This window comes from Antechinus flavipes, chromosome 3, assembly GCF_016432865.1.
Source record: "Antechinus flavipes isolate AdamAnt ecotype Samford, QLD, Australia chromosome 3, AdamAnt_v2, whole genome shotgun sequence".
Classification (NCBI taxonomy): domain Eukaryota; kingdom Metazoa; phylum Chordata; class Mammalia; order Dasyuromorphia; family Dasyuridae; genus Antechinus; species Antechinus flavipes.
The window spans coordinates 109,952,407-109,973,501 of NC_067400.1; the positions used below are offsets into that span (position 1 = coordinate 109,952,407).

The 21,095-nt window shown below is 32.1% G+C and overlaps 1 pseudogene; it reads right to left on the reverse strand.

The window, feature by feature from the left end:
* Positions 1-8,194: 8,194 nt before the first annotated feature.
* LOC127558454 (uncharacterized) lies at positions 8,195-8,288 on the reverse strand (annotated as a pseudogene).
* Between the last annotated feature and the right edge of the window lie 12,807 nt (positions 8,289-21,095).

The following is a 21,095-nucleotide window of genomic DNA, read 5'->3' on the forward strand; positions in this document are numbered from 1 at the left end:
ATTTCTTATAGAACAATAATATTCCATCATATTCATATACCATAACTTATTTAACCATTTTCCAACTAATGAGCATCCACTCAATTTCCAATTCCTTGCTACTATAAAAAGAGTTGCTTACAAACATTCGTGTAAATGTGGTCTTTTCCTCTCTTTTCCTCTCTTTTATGATCTCTTTTGGATATAGACTCAGTAGAGACACTGCTTGATCAAAGTAAATGCCCAGCCCTTTGGGTAAAGAAAATTACATTTTTAAACAACTCATTACAGACTAGCTGAATTTCTGAACTAAGTTGAGAGACAAAGAATGATGACTTATGCAGTTTCAGGTTAAAATAAATTAACCATATATAGAATCAATTAAAAAATAAAATGATGTGCTTTAGTATTTGTCCTCATTTAAGTGTTCCTCCCTATTTTGTAAAGCTCTATCAATTAAGTGTCATAAGTGAATTCATTGAATACTCACACTTGTTTTTTAGATATCTTTTTTTCATAAGGATGATTCGCAATGTCATAAATTTAATTTTACTGCTTTATAGTGGGGGTTCTGAATCTAGGATGTATGAACTTTAAAAAATCCTATTTCAATGTACTTGATTTTTCCTGCAATCCTATTTCATGCATTTAAAACATTCAGAGAGAATTAATCCATAATGCTCATAAGGTTTTCAAAGGTGACAATTATACCAAAGCCTAAGAACCCCAGCTTTTAGAATCTTCAAACCTTTTTTGATATCTCTTTCCTTTTTCTAATTCCCATGTATAAGATCTTTTCTGAGTTTAAAAGATATACTTCCCAAAAATAAGACCATATATATATATATATATATATATATATATATATATATATATATATATACACTTAGTGTCCCATTCCATGAGCTATTAGGGATTTTAGGACTCTTTGCCTCATAACAACTTCTTTTTAGTTTTGAAAAATTATAATCAGCAGACAAATGCTGTTTTTTCTGTTTTCCTTAAGATAAAACTACTACTGAGAAAAAGAATTTGTTACAGAAATAAAAGGAAATAAGCATTTTATGACGCTTATTTTGTGCTAGAAACTATATTGTGCTCTTTCAACAAACATTATGTCATTTGTTCCTCATAAACTTCTATGATGAAGGTATTATTATATACCCACTTTACAACTGAGGAAAATGGGACAAGAAGTTAAAAGACTTACAGTTTCGTAAGGTGTCTAATAAATGTCTGAGGCTGGATGGGAACTCAGGTTTCCTGACACCAGTCCTAGAATTTTATCCACTGTCCCATCATATACCTTTCATCTTATTGGATAAGATCTATCAAATTAGATTACCTACCTTTACCAGAATTTGAATTGAAGTGGATTTCTATATATGATCAATGTCTTTATTTAAACATCTCATTCATGTGGTAACTTTAATAGCTGTGTTTGTAGAGCATTCCATAACCTTTGTCCATCTAGGGTCATCTACAATATACTCCCAAAATATCATGATTAATTTATTTTTCTTTCTTTACACTACTTTTTCTAATTCTTTCTGCCATGCTTAGTTCCTCTGATCCTTGTTTTTTGACATATAGTGCAACATTCTCTTTCATTCTGTTTTTTTGTTTGACAAAATATGCACTTGCCTAATTACATTCCAATCACGTTTCATCCCACCATGTCTTGGAATTATCTATTAGATTATACTTAAATCTTTGTTTAAATTTTTAAGTTTAATTTATGAACTAGATACTGAGCACTCCCTGAGATTTTAAATATCTTTTCTATTTGTCATTATTTCTTATTTTATTCTAAAATTGACAGCATACTCCTACAATATTATTATTTATGTTATATATGTTTTTCTCTATATTTAGTTTTGTGGATTCATCTAACATTTCTCTATTTTTCCCTTTCCAAGTTTTGGTTTAAACTTATTTCTGACAACTTGGGAAGTTGTCCATGAACTCAAACAAAGTGAAATGTAGTGTGTACAAAGTTATAGCAATGTTGTGGAATGATCAGCTGTGAATGATTGCTATTCTCAGAAATACAATGATCCAAGACTACTATGAAAGACTTATGATGTAAAATGCTTTGCATACCCAGAGAAAGAACTGATTGCATTTGAATACAGATTAAAGAATACTCTTTTTTAAAAACTATTTTTCTTGAGTTTTTTTTTGGGGGGGCAGGGGGATAGGGGTGAGATCTGTGTTTTCTTTTACAAACATGACTTTTATGGAAATGTTTTGCATAACTTCACATACACCTTCTTGAAAGGGGTGGAAATGGAGAGGAAGAGAGAGAATGTGGAATTCAAAGTTTTAAAAACATTGTAAAAATTGTTTTACTAGGAAAGTAAAAATATTAAAGTTCTGAGCATTTGCCAAATTTATTATTCCCTTTTCTCTATATTCGACTCCTTACCAGAAACCCATCATTCCAATAAGCCTTTATCTTCTTTTATGTAACCTAATTCTTCTGTATGCAGTTCAATTTTTTTTTTTTTTTTTTTTTTTTTTTTTTAGCTTTTAGTCCTGGAAATGGAGAATAGCTGGTCACTCTGAGCTCTTTTTTATTCCTTTTTTATATTAGATGTCTGTTATTAATCTGGCAAGTTTTCTTTTTTCCATGTGAAATAAAAACCTATGTCCTCTAACTTTTATCTGAAAGCCTTATTTATTTTTCATCTCTTAAATCACCTTTGTGGTACGCCTCTAATTCCTCTCCACTGTTCTACATTCTTCTTTAGTTGTAGAGGTGAGGCACTAGTAAATGTCAGACAAATGATGACTATAAAATGAGATGATTGCAGTCTTGGTTTTTTATATGCCGAACATCACATTATAGAATCATGTAGATTTTCAGCTGTTTTCTTAACTGCTTTAACTGCTCAACTATTCTAACAACTTGGAGCAATGAACAGAGGTGGGAAATGGGATGTTAAGTTTAGTGAACTGGCTAACAAGGTTTGGCAAACTACTCCCATGTTATTCCCTTATCTGTTTCTGCATGGAATTAACTAAGAGTATACTTTGCATTTTATATAAAGTTTTATTGTATTTAACAATGTGGCAGAAAAAAACAAAACAAAAAACATCCAACTACCCTGCTGATAATTTACGGAGAAAAAAAAATAGGCCGAAACCTGGATTTGGTCCTTGATGTAGTTTGCCAAAACCCTGATAATAGTTCCCTAGATCCCATAGTATATGAAGAAAAATAATGTAAGATAAATGATGGGAAGGTGGCTTGAAGCCAGGACCTTTAATAGGAGTATAAAGATAATATCTTTTGCTAGAAGCCAAGGTAATAGACTGAAGATTTTTGTGTCAGAAGAATGACATGTCTGACCTCTGGCCTAGGACTTATGTTAAATCGGATTGAACTGAACACATATGGCATTATTTTAGGCAATGTAAACACCATTTATCACAATCAAAGACAGTTTTTCTGCTATACGTGGTTTATAACTGCTCATTTTAAAATATTTCTAGAATTTCTATGCTTAACTAGTCTTTTTTGTACTCAGGATTTAACTTCCAAATATCATCACTAAACTTAAATGTGTAGAATTTGCTTTCTCTCTACAAAGCAGGGGAGTACTGTGTGTAAGCTGGTGGTGGACTGGTTCATAATAATGTAAGATACATAATAATTGCATCTTGAATTGATGAATGAACTCAAAAGTGTGAGTTGAAGAAGAGCAAGAGAAAATTGAGGAAATAATTATGATATATTTCATTAAAATTATCCAATAAATGTTGCTTTATTCATTTCAGTTGTATCTAACTCATTGTACCCCCATTTGTCATTTTTTTTCTCCAGATTACTTTTCAGATGAGAAAATTAAGGAAAATAAGGTTTAGTGACTTGCTTAGGGTCATGTAGCCACTGAATGTCAGAGGTCATATTTGAATTCAGTTAGATGGGTGTTCCTAACTGCAAGCCTGTCATTGAACTACTTCACTATCACTAAAAAGTAGACGTGAGTTAATTAAAATATTAATACCCAAGATATACTGTTGAACCTTTCTCAGAACAAAATTGGGTAAATTAATATAATAATAAATTAATGGTATAGATGTTATCTGCTAGAAATTAATCTCCATGTCTGTCTATTTTTTTCACTCCAACTTTCTGAGTAATTAAGTTTTTTTTTTTTTCTTGACCTTTAGGCCCAAAGCTGTCAGTCCAGTGCACTTCGTGGAGACAGGCGTATCCTTCACTACTCATGGGGTAGCAATCAGCTGTTATGCCTCCTATATTGTTCATTACAGAATATGAGCCTGGCAGAAACTACGCATTGACCTACACTTAACACCATACACCAAGATAAGGTCAAAATGGGTTCATGATCTAGACATAAAGAATGAGATTAAAAATAAATTAGAAGAACACAAGATAGTTTACCTCTCAGACCTGTGGAAGAGGAAGGAATTTGTGACCAAAGAAGAACTAGAGATCATTATTGACCACAAAATAGAAAATTTTGATTATATTAAGTCAAAAAGGTTTTGTACAAACAAAACTAATGCAGACAAGATTAGAAGAGAAGCAATAAACTGGGAAACATTTTTACAGTCAAAGGTTCTGATAAAGGCCTCATTTCCAAAATATATAGAGAATTGACTCAAATTTATAAGAAATCAAGCCATTCTCCAATTGATAAATGGTCAAAGGATATGAACAGACAATTCTCAAAGAAATTGAAACTATTTCTAGTCATATGAAAAGATGCTCCAAATCATTATTGATCAGAGAAATGCAAATTAAGACAAATTTGAGATACCACTACACACCTGTCAGACTGGCTAAGGTGACAGGAAAAAAATAATGACAAATGTTGGAGGGGATATGGGAAAACTGGGACACTGATACATTGTTGGTGGAATTGTGAATATATCCAACCATTTTGGAGAGCAATCTGGAACTATGCCCCAAAAGTTATCAAACTGTGCATACCCTGTGATCCAGCAGTGCTGCTATTGAGCTTATACCCCAAAGAGATACTAAAGAAGGGAAAGGGACTTAAATGTGCAAAAATGTTTGTGGCAGCCCTGTTTGAAGTGGCCAGAAACTAGAAACTGAGTGGATGCCCATCAATTGGAGAATGGTTGAATAAATTGTGGTATATGAATATTATGTAATATTATTGTTCTGTAAGAAATGACTAATGGGATAATTTCAGGGAGGTCTGGAGAGACTTACATGAACTGATGCTAAGTGAAATGAGCAGAACCAGGAGATTATTATACACATCAACAACAGTATTATAGGAGGATATATTCTAATGGGCACGGCTCTTTTCAACAATGACATGATTAAAACCAGTTCCAATTGTTCACTAATGAAGAGAATCAGCTGCACCCAGATTGAGAACTATGGAAAATGAGTGTGGAACACAAACATAACATTTCCACTCTTTCTGTGATTGTTTGCTTGCATTTTTGTTATCCTTCTTAGGTTGTTTTTTACCTTCTTTCTAGATCAATCTTTCTTGAGAAACAAGATAACTGTATAAATATGTATACCTATATTGTATTTAACATGTACTTTAACATATTTAACATATATTGGGCTACTTGCCATCTAGGGAAGGGGGTAGGGGGAAGGAAAGGAAAAGTTGGCACAGAAGGCTTTGCAAGGGTCAATGTTAAAAAACTGCCCATGCCTATGTTTTATAAATAAAAGCTATAATAATAATAATAATAATAATAATAATAATAATAATAATAATAATAAAAGAATACAAGCATGGGAGGGAATTTTTTAATGGATAGATCTCAGCTTACATAGGCTCTCTATTTCTGTGACATTCTTTTACCTCCAGCTAGAAAAAGACTTTCCTTTATTTAACTATTGCTGTGCTCAAAGAGAAGGAAAGGAGATATATCTCTGTATCTATCCAATAAAACTGGAAAATCCAATTCGTATATATTTGCTTTCATGCTTTTCTATTGGTTAAGGCAATATGAAATTAGAATCCTATGTATTCAGTGAAATAATGATATTTTCCTCCACTTTCCCAAAGTTACTATTTAACTTTTATCAATCATATACAATTGTGAGTCTATGCTGCTCTACTAGGGAAAGAGGTTTAAAATTTTCCCCATAAAATTGTCATATTCCCCCAAAAATGGTTTATCCTAAGTGCCTGACTATATCACTTTATTGATCAAGGGCTCCCTATGGTCTCTATGACAAAAGGTCACACTACTGTGCTTGCCAATTAAAGATTCCTATGATTTGTGTCTAGATTATCTTTTGAGGTCAATTTTATATTACTCTACCTCAAACACTCTGGTCCAGCCAAACTGATCTACTTGCCATTGTCTGTACATGAGTTTTTCTCTCTGATTTCTATCCCTTTGAGCAGACTGATTCTGATGCCTGCAAAGCCTTCCCTTCTCCCCTCTGACTCTTAAGAATTCTTAGTTCCCTTTCAACATTCTACTGAATGCCACTTCCTTCAAGAAGTTTAGCTTTCTAATTTTCTTGCAATGTCTCTATATTCATTTGTTACTGGCACCCTTGATTCCTTCCAAAATAATTTTATAAAGTCATTTTATTTTCACTTTATTTATATAGTGTTTTTATCCACTATAATTTGAATTACTTGATGGCAAACTCTTTTTCTTTTGTGTTTTTTTCCCAAGACTTGCCTACCATAGAATAATAACAATAGATGCATATTAAGTGAATGAATTAACTTGAGTTAAAAGTGTGAATTGAAGAATAGCAAGAGAAAAGTGAGAAAAGAAAAGAAATACCTTAAAACTATTTTTGTCAAACTATTCAAGAGAGTAAATGCAATCAAAATATTTATGCCTGAAACCTGTTTCTAGACTTTTCTCTGAATAAAACTGGGTAAGTTATGATTTTGATAGCAAAATAGACTGTTAGGAATTAATTTCCATGTCAGTGTTTTCTTCATTTGAGCATTATGGATAATTAAGGTTTTCTTGACCTTCAGATCCAAATCTTTTTTACAAAATACTGCCAAGAAATCTATAACTTTCTACTTGCCACAGTTTATTGATGATATAAAAAGCAAATATTTTTGCCTATTTAAAAAAAAAAAAACTTTTTGACTCTTTCACCTTGCCAGTGATGACAGCTAGAATTCAAACTTTTGTATGCAACAAGGAGGAAAAGATGAAGTTTTTATCTATTTTTGGTCATTATTCAATGTTTGATGAGAATGTTTATTACACAGTGAAAATGAGAAATCCAGGAATATTTCTGTTCCAATGTCAGTCCAGGAATTTGTGAAAAGAAAAGTTATCCCCCAGAGGCAGCTTATCTTCCCTATAACCAAGAAGTGGCAAAGGATCATAGCTTATATAATACTATGATACATTATACTAAAAACCTGAATTAATCTTCCAAAGGTCTAGAAAATTTAGGAGAAACTTTTATTGCCAATCTACAAATCTTTCATTTTTGTTATTTCCTGTGGGGAGATTGTTTCTAGCCAATCAGCAAATGTATGCGAGGGAAAATCATTCCTTAAAGAAAGAAACAGGAGAATCAAGAATCAGGAGAATAGTTAATGACTCACCTGAGCTTTCCCCCCAAAAAAACTAGGAACAAGTTTAAATAATGCCATAAAAATTCCTAGAATAGCAAAACTTACGAAAGCAGAGGGTGAAATAATTTTCCAATTAAAGACAACTTAGAAGATCAGCAGGAAAGGTCTGTCACAATTGGGTGAAAGTGGAAGACAGTCCAACACAAGCCATGCTAGCATAGACCCACCCCAACAATCCGGGAACAGCTTGTGAAGCATTCAGCACACAGACAGTTTGGAGGTCAAACACCTACTTAGAAGGAGGTTACTAGTGTCTTTTGATAGCAATGAGGCAGGACTCTGTTGCTTTGCTACTCTGATCCAGATCCCAGCTCTGAATGGCAGTCCCAGGGTCCAAAAAAGCACTAGCACATCAGAACTTGTAGCCACAGTGAAGCAGGGACCCTCTTCACGGTACCAGTGCAGAAAAAAGTGCTTGTGGTTCTTCACAGACCAGAACAAAGACTAGAAGGGAAGGAAACACACTTTTCCTTAGATTATATTCCTTTAGGAGAGCTAAAAATTCCTAGAAATATCTCTAAAATCAGCTACACAAATTTCTTAAACCTTGGAACAATGCATTCTCCACCATGAAAGCAGAGCCACACTTTTGTTATTTATTTAGTTTATTTTTGATTTTTTAAAATATGGAACACTTCATGAATTTGCACAGAGGTCATGTTAATCTTCTCTGTATCATCCCAATTTTAGTATATGTGCTGCTGAAGCAAACACAGAACCCCACTTTATTAAGGAGTTAAAAGTCAAGAAATCATCTCAGAAAATGAACAAATCACAGAGTGGGGGCTGGGGGGGAGGCAACTGCTAACCATGGACAGTTACTATGGTGACAAGGAAGATCAAAACACACATTCAAAAGATGACAAAGTCCAAGCTAAACCTATCCAAAACCTCCAAGAAAAATATTAATTGGTCTCAGGCCATAGAAGACCTCAAAATGATTCTAAAAATCAAGTATGATTGAAAGAGGAAAAATTGAGAAGAAAAATGAGGGTGTTGCAAGGAAATCATTAAAAAAATCAGTCAACAGCTTGTTAAAGGAGAAAGAAACACATATTCAAGAAATTAACACCTTAAAATTAGACTAGATTAAATTATAAAAAAGGCAGAAAAAGGCACTGAAGCAAATGAATGCCTTAAAAAAACCAGAATTGACTAAATGTGAAGAGAAATAGAAAAAATTCACTGAGGAAACAACTTCTTAAAAAGTAAAATTGGCCAAATATAAAAGGAAGTGTAAAAGATCACTGAAGAAAATAAATATTTTAAAATTAGAACTGAAAAATAGATACAGGAGAGAAAATTAAAATAAAAAAAAAATATATTGGACTAACTGTAAGCCATCATTAAAAAAAAAAAAGCCTTAACTTTTTTTCAAAAAATCCTTCATCTTTTAAAATGATCAAGGAAAACTGCCCTGACATTCTAGAACCAGAGAGTAAAATAGACATTGAAAGAATGCACTCATTATCTCCTGAAAGAGATCCCAAATGAAAACTTCCAGGAATATTATAGCCAAATTCCAGAGTTCCAGGTAAAGGAGACAATATTGTAAGCAACTAGAAAGAGATAATTCCAATGTCATGGAGCTGCAGTCAGAATAACACAGGATTTTATAGCTTCTACATTAAATGATATAATGTCTTAGAATACAATATACCATGAATTAAAGGAGTTAGAATGACAACCCAGAATCTCCTACCTGGCAAAACTGAGCCTCATCCCTCAGTAGAAAATTGATATTTTTGAAGACTTTTATGTGTTCTTGATGAAAAGACAATAGTTGAATAGAATACTTGCTTTTCAAATACAAGTTTCAAGAAAATCATAAAAAGGTAGATATGAAAGAGAATACATGAGAGAAGTAATAATGTTAAAATGTTGACATTTTTACATGGGAAGATGATACTTGTCACTTCTAAAATTTTTCTCATTTTATTATTGGACATATACATATATATATTTCTCTTTTATATATAATATATATATATATATTTCTCATTTATGTACATATATGTGTATATATATGTATATATATACATATATATATATATTATATATATACTTCTCTATAAAAAGAGAGAGAGAGAGAGGGTATACTTGTGAGTTGAATATGAAGGATGATATAAAAATAAAATTTAGGGGGAGAGAATGAATGTACTGGGACAAAGGTAAAGCAAGGAAGAAAGGGACAAATTATCTTATATAAATAAGGCTAAAAAAGTTTTGCAGTGAATAGGAAAAGGTGGGAATTAAAGGGGAGTGAGTAAACTTTATTCTCATCATAATTACCTTATAGAAAAAATAAATAACATACTCAATTGAATTCAGGAATCTATTTTACATTACAGGAAAGTAGGAGGGGAATGGAATAAAAAAACTGGATATTGATAGAAAAGAGAGCAGATTGCTAGAGGGGATAGTCAGAAGCAAAACACTTTTGAGGAGGGACAGAGTGCATGGAAAGAGAGAGAGAGAGAAAGAGAGAGAATGCAAAAAGCAGTAGGAAATAGGATGAAGGGAAAAACAACAATAATGTGAAAAAAATTGACCAAGTATTTCTGATAAAGACCTCATTTTTCAAACATATGAAGAAATTTATAAAAATAAGAAACATTTCAATTGGGAAATGATCAAAAAGATAGGAATAGTTTTAAGATGTTGTAATCAAAGATAGTTATAGCTATATAGAAAATTCTTTCTAAGTCACTATTGCTTGGAGAAATGCAAATTAAAATAATTCTGGAGACAGAGACAAGATGGTGGAATAAATGCAGGAATTTGCCCAACTCTTCCAAACTTCTCCAAATTCCTTTAAATAATGTAATATAATGTAAATAAATGTAAATAATTCCTCTAAAATAAATTTGGAGCATCAGAACACCCCCAAACACACAGTGAAACCCTTTCCGCTTGAAAACTATTTGGAAACTTAGCAGAAAAAGTCTGTGACACAAGGGAGGGAATGCAGATGCATCCCCAGTTCTAGACCCAACCTTGACCCAGGCCCAACCTCTGAATCAGAAGCAATCCTGGTGGCTTCCAGACCTCTCAGCCCAGAGACACCTGGAAGGTCAGCAGAAAAGGTCTGTGGAATCTGGGTGGGAGCCCAGCATCTAATCCCAGTACAAATCTAGAGCCCAGCATTAGCGAGGCAGGATCTCTGAATCAGCAGCAGTGCTGGAGGCTTCTGAACCTCTTAGCCCGAAAATACCAGGGAGGATTCCGAAGGTCAGTGAAGAGGGTCTGTGGCAATATTTATTTATTGGGAGTCTGATGTGCAGTCCCAGTAGAGCCCCAATCAGTGGAGCTCCATCCCTAACTAGCTCATTAGATCTTACACCTACAGTGGGGATGGACACAACCAACAATTCCAGGGCATAAAAGAGTGTAAGAATTTCTGAAAACAGCTGCACAAAGCCCTTGAAGCTTGGGACAGTGTACCCTCCATCCAGAAAACAGAGCCCTACTTTAACAGAGTTAAAAGCTGAAAAACGGTTAGGAAAATTAGCAGAAAAGAAGAAAAAGTTTCTGACCATTGAAAATTATTATGGTGACAGAGGATCAACACAGTCAGAAGATGATAACAAAATCAAAATTCTTATATCCAAGGCCTCCAAGAAAACCAAGAATTGGGTCAGAATATGGAAGAGCTCAGAAGGTACTTTGAAAATCAAGGAAAGAGATAAAAGAAAAATAGGGAAAGAATTGAGAGAGGTACAAAAGGAAATACAAAAGATTAATGAGAAGTATTCCTTAAAAAGCAAAATTGCTAATTGGGAAAGCAGGTCAAAAGTTCACTGAGAAAATAATTCCTTAAAAATAGAATCGAGCAAAAGGAAGCTAATGAATTTATGAGAAATCAAGATACAATAAAGCAAAACCAAAAAATGAAAAAAATAGAAAAAAAGTGAAATATCTCATTGTAAAAAATAACTTACCTAGAAATAGATCCAGGAGAAATAATCTAAATATTATTGGCCTACTTCAAAATCATGATTAAAAAAACGCCTGGATATTATTTTTCAAGAAATTATATATTCTATTATGATATTCTAACACCAAAGGGTAAAATAGAAGTTGAAAAATCCACTTTTCACCTCCTGAGAGAAATCCTAAAATTATTATACTACAGCCAGGGATAGTATACCCAAATTCCAGAACTCCCAGGTCAAGAAAATATTGCAAGCATCCTGGAGATTCTTGAGAGCAATGGAGCTAGGATTGCAATCAAAATCACCTAACCAGCAAAATTAGATATTCCTTCAGAAGAAAAGGTGGTTGTTCAATAAAACAGAGGATTTTCAGGTGTTACTGATGAAAAGATCAGAGTTGAATGGGAAATTTGATTTTTAAATACAGGACTCTGGAGAAGCATAAGAAGTTAATCAGGGAAGTGATAGAAGGAATTTAATAAGGTTTATCTGTTTACATTCCTACATGGGAAGATGAAACTTGGAATTCATTAGACATTTTCATTAGTATGCCAATTAGAAGGTGTATATATATATAGACTATGAAGGGATAATATCTTTTTTTAAGAAATGATGAAATCAAAAAAAAATGAAAAAAGAATGAAAGAGGAATGTACTGGGAGAAAGGAAAAAGGAGAAGTGGAATGATGTGAATTATCTGCCACGAAAAAAAGAGGCAGGTAAAAGCTTTACAATAGTGGGGAAATGGGGTAATAGAGCATGAGTGGGTGTGCCTTACTCTCATCATAAATGGTTCAAATAGGAAATAATATACATACCCAATAGGGGTATAGAAATCTATCTTACCATGAAGGAAAATAAGAGCAGAACGCAATATGGGAAGTGGGGAAGTAACAGAACACTCTAGAAGTAGGACAGGATGAAAGGAGAGAGAGAATAAATGAGAGGAAATATAATAATCAATAATAATTGTAAAAAAATTAAAGCAAGTTTCTCTTATGTATTAATGATCATGAGCAGGATGCTCTTAGAAAAAAAAAAAAAAGGAAAAAAAAAAAAAACACTGGAAAGTCCTCCATGAACAAAGTGAAATATATTGGATACAAAGTAATAGCAATGTTCTGGCATATCCAGCTGTAAATGCTTTTGTTATTCTCAGTAGTACAAACTTCTACACCTACTTTGAAAGACTCATGATGAAAAAAATCCTATCTATATCCTGAGAAGAAACTGATCGAGTCTGAATATAAATTGAAATATTCTCTATTACTCTTTCTATCTCTATTTTTAACTTAATTTTTCTAGAAGGTTTTTATTTTCATTAGGGTGAGAAATCTATGTTTTCTTTTAAAACTTGGCTTATGGAAATGTTTTGTGTAACTTCACATGTGGTTATCTAATTGTGGGTGGGGATAAGGGAGAGAAGCTAGAACTAAAAATATTTTAAAAAAACAAATGTAAAAAATTGTTTTGATTGGAACTGTGAATAATATTAAATAAATGAATTTTCAAAATTTTGAAGTACTATCACACACCATTAGATAGATAGATAGATAGATAGATAGGCTAATAGAACAGAAAAAGGAACGAACAAATGTTGGAGGGAATGTGGGAAAAATGAAACTTTAATGCATTATTGGTGAAGTTATAGACTGAATCAACCATTCTTTTTCTAAAGTGCTTTTAAAAAATTATTTTATACTCTCCCAGCTACATGTAAATCCAGTTTTACCATCTTTTAAAAAAATTTTTTGAGTCCTAGATTCTTTCTCTTCTCCCCCTCCTACTTCATTGAGAATGCAAGCAATACAATATTAGTTATACATGTGTATTCATGCAAAATATTTTCATAATTGTCATGTTGTGAAAGAAAATTTAGACAAAACCAAACAATAATAATAACAAAAGCCAAACAAAAATACAAAATCTCAACAATTTTTAGAGCAATTTACAACTATGACCAAAGAGTTATAAAACCTAGAAATGCCACAACTAGGTCTGAATCCCAAATGGCATTAAACACAAACAAAAAAAAAAAACCCAAAACAAAACAAGAAAAAAGAGAAAGGACTCATATATGCAAAAATATTCATAGTAGCTCTTGTCTGGTGGAAAAAAAATTGGAAATTGAGGGGATGTCCATCAATTGGAGAATGGCTGAATGAACTGTGTATGTGATTATGATAGAATACTATTGTTCTATAAGAAATGATGATGAGTATGCTCTCAGAGAAACTTGGAAAGACTTTCATGAGCTGATGCAAAGTGAAATGTACTGTGTACAAAGCAATATTTTAAGATGATCAGCTGTGACCATCTTAGTTATTCTCAGCAAGGCAATCATCCAATACAACTCTTAAAGACTTATGATGAAAAATGTTACTTATCCTCAGTGAAAGAACTGATAATGTTGGAATACAGATTGAAATATACTTTTTAAACTTTCTTATTTTTTCTATATTTATTTTTTACAACATGATTAGCACAGAAATGGTACACATTTATAATATACAAAGAATTGCTTGTTTTCTCATTGATAGGGATTAGGGTGGGAGAGGAAGGAAAAAAAATTGGAACTCAACATTTTAAAAAGAAATGTTAAAATTGTTTTTACACATAACTGATGAAAATAAAATTCAAAATATATTTTTACAAAGGAAACAAACAATTACATTAGATTATATTTACAGAGGGGAAACTCTCTGCCAGTGACTCAGGATGGGAAGAGGCAAGGCTGAAGATGACTGATAAGGGATCTAAAACAAACAAACAAACAAAAAAAGCATCATAAATGATCTTATACATACAATCATTACATGCCTCTTCTATTTATTCCTCCTTTCCCTCTTAATATATAAGGATTTCTTCACAACCTTTACAGTAAACTTCCAAATTTCTCCCAGGTTATTGTCTTTGTAATTTTTGTCTTTTTAGATGAGAACAACCTTTCTTAAATTCATAGAAAACAGTTGTTAGAAAGAAAAAAAAAGACACAAACAAACTAACAAAAGAATCCCTACAGATACTGAATTTTTCTGGACTGAGATGTGAAAAAGCATTATGGAAAATGGAAACTGAAAAAGTAATGTGCTGCATTAAGCTGCATTAAAAATTCTGGATTTTGAACATATCTAAAGAGATAATAGTCTGACTAATTCTGCTTTTACCAGAACAGATCAGAAGTGAAGCACTGTCCTCAGTTATGGATAGCATATTTTAGGAATGACATTAATAAGTTAGAATTTATCTGGAATAGTGGAAGGATATTGAAATAAAATTTAGAGGCATCTAGGCTAAACCTAATCTTAATAGGAATCCTTTCTTCAATATCCTTCCATATGGATGATCATCTAGCTTCTACTGGTATACCTTCTGTGATGACCAATGCAATCCTTCCTGAGTCAGCTTAATCTATTTATGAATAAATATATGACTTTGTAGCCTTTTTTAGTGAAATAGTTTCTGTGTTGTAATTTATGTTTCTTGTGGTAAACATTTGTATGTATGAATTTTCTCTGTCTTCCTTCATTTTTTTTTCTTTAAAATCAGATTTACGAATCTCCAGGAAAATATTTACTTTACTAACTATTGCTAAATATACTCTATCTCTGATCAAGAAAACAGTCTTCCTATAAGTTAAATAATGAGCCAGGAATCTAAAGTCCATTCTTAGACAAAATCTCTTACACTGGCTACTAATTACTCAACATTTTCTCTGTTAAATCTCCTATCTACAATTGGCAGCAATTATACATTCAATGATATCTTTACATGTTAAAAATATGAATATATTAACATCTCATGCTTCACATATGAGGGAGTGAATTAAACGTTTAGAAAGACCTAGCTCAATTTGTTAGTTTTGGAAAGAATCTATTTAACAAACAAACAAATCTTAAAAAAAGAAAAGAAAAAAACCATAAACACAACTTAACAACTTATCTTAGGATTTGTATGAATGTAATAGGCTTGTTTTTATTTTGAAAAAAAAAACAGTTTTCTAAAGTTGTTTTAAATTATAAATTGAAGAGCCAATTTCTTTCTCTGCCTTCTGAGAAGTAATAATACCATGTGAAAGGCCCATCCTGAACACATATAAGAGCCATTTAGTTGTCCATGAAAAGGCAATAATCGATAGATTAATAGTAGAAGAAATGTCAAGACTAATAATAGAGGAAATGTCAATGATCATCTAGTAGACTAAGAAAGTTACTGATAGTTATATGCAATTTATGTAAAGAAATAAATAGATTTTAATACTATCTTGACAAAGTTATTCTCTCTGGAAATTCTTAGTATAATTCTTTTTTTAATTAAAGCTTTTTACTTTTTAAAACATATACATAGATAATTCTGCAAATTTGCAAATAGCCCTTGCAAAACCTTGTGTTCTAGTTCCCTCCCCATTTGTCCCACCTCCTTCCCCTAGATAGCAAGTCATTAAATGTATGTTAAACATGGTAGAACCATATGATAAATCCAATATATGTATACATATTTATAAAATTATCTTGCTGTACAAGAAAAAATCAAATAAAGCCAGAAAAGAAAATAATGAAGAAAATAAAATGCAAGCAAACAACAACAGAAAGAATAAGAATGTTATGTTGTTCCCACAGTCCTCTCTCTGGGTATAGATGGCTCTTTTGGTCACAGAATCATTGGAACTGGTCTGAATCATTTCTTTGTTGAAGAGAGCTATAGCCATCAGAATTGATCATTGTATAATCTTGTTTCTATGTACAATGATCTCCTGATTCTGCTTGTTTCACTCAGCATCAGTTCATGCAAGTCTTTCCAGGCCTTTCTGAAATCATTCTGATCATCATTTCTTACAGAATAATATTCCATAACATTCACATACCATAATTTATTCAACCATTTTCCAACTGATGGGTATCCACTCGGTTTACATTTTCTTGCCACTACAAAAAGGGCTTTCACAAACATTTTTGTGCATGTGGATCCCTTTTCCTCTTTTAAGATCTCTTTGAGATATGAACATATAGAAACACAGTAGAACCCTGGTTCAAAGGGTATGCACAGTTTGATAACTCTTTGGGCATAGTTCCTAATTGCTTTCCAGAATGGTTAGATCTATTCACAATTCCACCAACAATGTATTAGTGTCTCAGTTTTCCCACATCCCCTCCAACATTCATCATTATCTTTTCCTGTCATCTTAGCCAATCTGAGTAGTATCTCAGAGTTGTCTTAATTTGCATTTCTCTGATCAATAATGATTTAGAGCACTTTTTCATATGACTAGAGACGGTTTCAATTTTTTTCATCTGAAAATTTTCTGTTCATATCCTTTGACTATTTATTAATTGGAGAATGGTTTGAATTCTTATAAATTTGGGTCAAATCTCTATGTATTTTAGAAATGAGGCCTTTATTATTTCTTGAATGTAAAAATGTTTTCCCAGTTTATTGCTTTTCTTTTAATCTTATCTGCATTAGTTTTGTTTGTACAAAAAACCTTTTTAATTTAATATAATCAAAATTATATATTTTGTGATCAATAATAATCTGCAGCTCTTCTTTGATCACAAATTTCTTCTTCCTCTACAGATTTGAGAGGTAAACTATCCTATGATCTTCTAATTTATTTATGATATGATTCATTGTGTCTAGATCCTGAATCCCCTTTGACCTTAACTTAGAATGCAAGGTTAGGTGTGGGTCAATGCCTAGGTTCTGCCATACTAGTTTCCAATTTTCCCAGAAGTTTTTCTTAAGCAGTGAATTTTTCTTCCTAAAGCTGGGTCTTTGCATTTGTCAAACGCTAGATTATTATAGTCATTGACTATGTTATCATGTGAACATAACTTATTCCACTGATTGACTACTCCCTTTCATAGCCAGAACCAAAATGGTTTGATGACCATTGCATTATAATGTAGTTTTAGATTTAGTACAGCTAAGCCACCATTATATAAATTATTTTTTGCTGGGACAGTTGGGGTTAAGTAACTTGTCCAGGGTCACACAGCCAGGAACAGTTCCAATTTTTAATGAATTATATTCTTCATTTACCTTTTTTTAGTTCTTTTTGTATTTGGCCAGTTGAATTTTTATAAGTTGTTCTATTCTGTGATTTTTTTTTCCATTTCAAAAATTTTGCTTTTCAAGGAGTTTTTTTTTTCTTTCTTTTTTCCATTTCCCTTTTCCAATAGTCAAATCTATTTTTTTAAGGTTTTATATGCTTTTTCCATTTCACTAAATCTATTTTGTAAGGCGTTTTCTTCAAATAATTTCTGTATTTCTTTTTCTAAACCTTCTTGCAAAGTTCTCATTTTTTTTCTTCTAGCTCTCTTTTAAGATCTGTTTTAATTTCTTCCAAGAGAGCCTATATTACCTGGTGAGGCTTCATCAGGAGACGATTTGCTTTTAGTGACCTCAGAGTTTAAAATCTGTTTTTCTCTTTTACCATAAAAACTATCTCTGGTCAGAGTTCTTTTTGCTGTTTTGCTCTTTTTTTTTTAAAGTTGAGATCTGCTTTTAGGGCAAAAGGGAAATTGTCCAAGCTTCTTCTATAAGAAAGAGCAGCTGTGCTGGGTCAGTGCTGACTGACTTCCAATGCTGAGTGGGCATGGTCAGAGCCCCTGAAATTCTGGTGGTTTGGGGGGTTCACTCTTTATCTTTTGTGTTTGTGTTAGATGTTTTATAATTTCAGCTGATCTACTGGCTTGCAACCAGGGCAGAATAGCCAACACTGCTGTAGATTCCTTCTCATAGATTCTCTGGAATGTGGATCCCACACTGCCTGGGGTCTGTGTGCTGCCTGCATTGGTGTCTCTGTTCCACCTGCTTGCACTTGGCCCACCTCCCTCCATGTCTGACTGAAAGAGATATTTTATGGAGATCTTCAAAATTATCTTCTGCTGGTAATTTGTTACCCTCCAATATTTGTGGTTTCTGTCATTCCAGAACTAAGTCAGAACCTGCATTTACTAGTTCATCTGAGCATCCTGGGAAGAGCTCAGAAAGTGACATGTGTCCTCTCACCCATCTTGTCTCTGCCTCCCTTAGTATAATTCTTAAGTGAAATAATTATAATATCACATTAACATTGACATGTCACTGCCTAAAGCATTTACAAATATAATACCCCACTTGGTCATCATAATACATTGCTATTTGATGAAAAATGGCAAAAACAGGTTTGATATAGCTTGCCTGTTAATTTGTACTATTCTCTGTAAGTTGGGATTCTGTTAATTCTGGGGGGAAATAAAGATTTGAAATGTAGTTGTGAAATATTTTTTTCTTTTCTCTCTAGATTTATTATCCTACTCAGAAAGGTGAAACATAAAGGCATACGATAAAAAAAAAAAATCTTCCACAGAATATCCCAAGTGTGCATCAGAAACAAAGGGGAATTAGGAACTTTTCTCCAGACCAATGGCTGTAAGCCAAATGCAATCCCATTAGAGGCTGCTTCAAATCATTTCCTGAAGACAAGTTCAAAAGGGCAATGCTAGATATTTTTTAAACGAATCTTTAATTACTGTATGTGTGTGCGGATTTGTGTGTGTGTATGCTATGAAATCAGAAAATGATTGTGAACTTTTTAATAGAAAAGTAATTGTCTTAAATTTCCACTGAAGTCATAGAGCATACAGCAGTGGCCATTTGAGGAAACATATGGACATTATATATGTGTTTGACTAATATACTTAGTCTTTGTATGAGTCATGCTAAGATGGTATGCTTCATTTGATTATATAGTTGAGAAGTGGTTTGTGGCATTTTAACCAATTTATTTACCCAGTGAATTGCTGGCAAATTGATGGAGTTCTCTTCAATAAAACTTTTAAATAAATGGATATTATCCTTTGAAAGTAATTTGATCAATCCTTTTCTTAGCAAATGCGCTATTATGTATGATTTTCCATTATTCAAAGAATGAAGAATTTCTAATTTTTGCTTGGTTTTAATTTCCTAAGTTTTGTTGATATATTAATGCTATTTAAACTTACAATTATGTAATGCATATGATATATTATTATTATTTGCTAAAATATATTAAAACCACCAACATCATAGTTATACAGTTGTCATGTATGAGAAATAGACTAGTAATTTTGTTTAATCTGTTGATATTATTCAATAATGTGATAAATGACAACTTTTTTTTACCCATTTTTGGTTTAGTTTTAGTAACCTTCTTGTGACATAAGAGAATATTATAGTATAAATAATCCAAAGGTGCCATGATAAAATATGTGTTTCATGTTTGTAGAAAAGAAATACAAATGTTATAATATTATCTATTAACTGTCCTGTTTTAGAGTACAACATGATTTTATGTGGTACTATACTTCAAGATAAGTCTATCTCAAATAACTTGTTTATTTTATTATTTTTTCACTCACCTGAAACATAGTGAATCTAGTCTCAGAGTACATATCATTTCACTATTGTGGAATTAAGCTTAAAGCAGTCTCAAAGAAGAAACCCTTATGACTGTTAATATTATTTGAACATAGATCTAAATATCTTGGAAAACCTTTTTCATGCCTCTAGCACAAAGAACAAAGATGTTTTTGTCTAAGTATTTCTTCAAGCAGCATTTTTATTAAAGTTATATTGCTGTCAAGATTATTCTGAAATAGCTATATTTTTCAAAATGTCACAGAAGGAATGGAAAATAAAAGTGGTTTTCATTAACCTAGCAGACGCTTGGTATTATTAGTTACATTTGCATGATGTTTGCCTTTTAATTATGGATCTTCTTAAGAATAGTTATGCATATGATAAGTTGGCTCTTCTGTTTCATGACATAATAACCTCTATTTAATCATTCATGTTTTCCTTTGACACAAGATTTTTCTCATTTACCCTCTATAAAAGAACCTTCAACTAGTGGGCAGATGAAAACGGTGAATGAGTATTTGAATAAAACATTGGCTTTATCCATTTTAATTATCCATTACTTTTATCATGTCACCTGGGCTCCTCCTCATTTACTGAGATCACAGAAATACTGAACTGAAGACTTACTAAAAATAAACATGAAATTTTTAAAGTGACATATTATGAAGGAACTTTATGACTGGCTGCTAAGATGTTCAAAAGAGAAATTCATTTTGGCAAAATTTTTATCTAAAATAATTCTGTCAGTTCATAGCACTCCAAATGATGTATTTTGACATATTTGACTACATATACATGAAAACAGCATAATGTAGTGAATGGAATGCTAAAACTGAAGTCTAAGAGATCTGTATTCAAATTTTTCTTCAGAAATTGGTTAACTATTCCTGGGCAAGATCTTTCACAACCTCTTTTCTCATCTATTAAAAAAATCAAATCAAATCAAAACAAAACAAAACAAAAAACCCATAAGAGCAATTATCTCAAGTGAATTAAGTGAGGCAATTTATATAAAGAATTTCACGAATATTAAAGTTTTATTAAAATAAAGATTATCATTATTATAAGCACAGCTAAAAATTGAACAGGAAATCAAATGATTAGAAAATTTACTTTGCTATCTAAAGACTGTAGAGATGCTTGGGATTTTCAATGCTCATTTTAAAGAAAAAATTTACATTTCAAGCAAATGATAATGTTTTAA